Source organism: Macaca thibetana, chromosome 13 (assembly GCF_024542745.1).
Source record: "Macaca thibetana thibetana isolate TM-01 chromosome 13, ASM2454274v1, whole genome shotgun sequence".
Lineage (NCBI taxonomy): Eukaryota > Metazoa > Chordata > Mammalia > Primates > Cercopithecidae > Macaca > Macaca thibetana.
In genome coordinates, this window is record NC_065590.1 from 32,946,321 (window position 1) to 32,947,959 (window position 1,639).

The following is a 1,639-nucleotide window of genomic DNA, read 5'->3' on the forward strand; positions in this document are numbered from 1 at the left end:
GTGAGGGAGCCATGTTGTTTCCAAGCCACAAGCTCTCAGTAAAACTCAGCTGCTTAAAAAACTAATAAACCTTGGTGTGCATTTATAAAAATAGCATGTCCAGATCGTGGGGCTCCTTGGTGTCTTTGTGCTTGGCTTGCATGAGCCGGATCCCATCTGGAACAAATTGCTCATTTCTAGAGATCCCAATATGAATAATGATGCTCTAGGTGTGAACAGACGGGGGCGCAGTGGGGAGTAGTGGTGGACGGGGCCTGGACCTGTTACAAGAAGGTTCATGGAATTAAGAATAGTCATGTGGCAGAGGGGAATTTACTGCAATGCTTCTTAGCATAGAAAGAAATAGACTGAGTGGGATTTACATGCAGGTACATTTAGATTAGTTCAGTTTATGATTGCAACAAGTTGGGATGTTAAAGAGTTTGATGATTAAATGCTTCTACATTCATACTAAAAAAAAATGCTAGGCAACTATTTAAAAAGATGCTATTCTGCATACTGATAAAGATAGTTTAAGTGCAAAAAGATTACAACATTGTATTATTGTATTCCATTTGAAAAAATACATATGGGTCGCATTTACACACTCAGAAAATGTTTGCAACCAATATGTGGTTCTCTTGTGGTGGGATTTCAGATAACTTTTAAGAACTTCTGTCTTCTAATTAATTTTCTATATTTAACATGGAAATTGTGTAAGAAGAGATGGCAGCATATTTATAGCTAACCAATAGTGAAACCAGCCCCAGCTGAAGGAGGAATGTCCTGGCCCTCCCTTCAGGCTCTGCAGATGGCGCCATCATGACAGGCGCTCAGGAAGGGGACAGACCTAGGTCTCTTCCAACTCAAGGAGGGAAGCAGGTTACAAAACACAGTGTGACCCCACTTTTGTAAAACATATAAACATGTTTGAGGATCCCTGGATAGCCAGGTGTGCCAAGGCATTTCCAGTGGGTTCCTTTGCAAGCAAAGTAAAATGGAGATAAAAACCTCCAAGCCGATCACCTGGCACTCATTATGATCATGGTGTTTTCACTCAGATGCCCTCAGAGATGAACTTTCCCATCTAGAGTGACTTGGGATGTTGGGATATTGCCGAAGTCCTTATCAACAGCTGGGCTGGTTGTCCCTCAAAGACACTGGATCAACTTCAGTCAGATGTTTCATGAAGAAGGAAGGAGGAAGAGTGAGCAGATTCACTATTCTCTCTTCTCCTTCCTCAATTCCTATTCCCTTTTCAAGAACAGCCACCTCCAGAATTGGCAATCTGAATTAAAGAAGGTAGCTCCAGGCATGGGATCTTACGGGAAACCTCTGCCTCTGGTCAGCAGAATCTCCGGTTCTGTATTAGCCACTCCCTACTAGACTTGCTGTTCAAGCCATCCCAACCAAGCAGCATTCGGTGATCCTTTAGCAAACCTAACATCAGAAGTTAATTTTAGTAGGAGGGGAGTATCTCCCAGTGGAAAGAAAACAAAGCCAAAAAACATAAAAGGGAAAGAAAAAAAGAAACATAGATGAGAAAAAGGCCATCTCCACTTTCCCCCTTTAGATCCCATTTTCACAGCTGATAGCCTTTGAACATTCCTTTATCCAGGTGGCAGAATGGACAAGGTCAGGTTCCGCCACTGCTATTTGT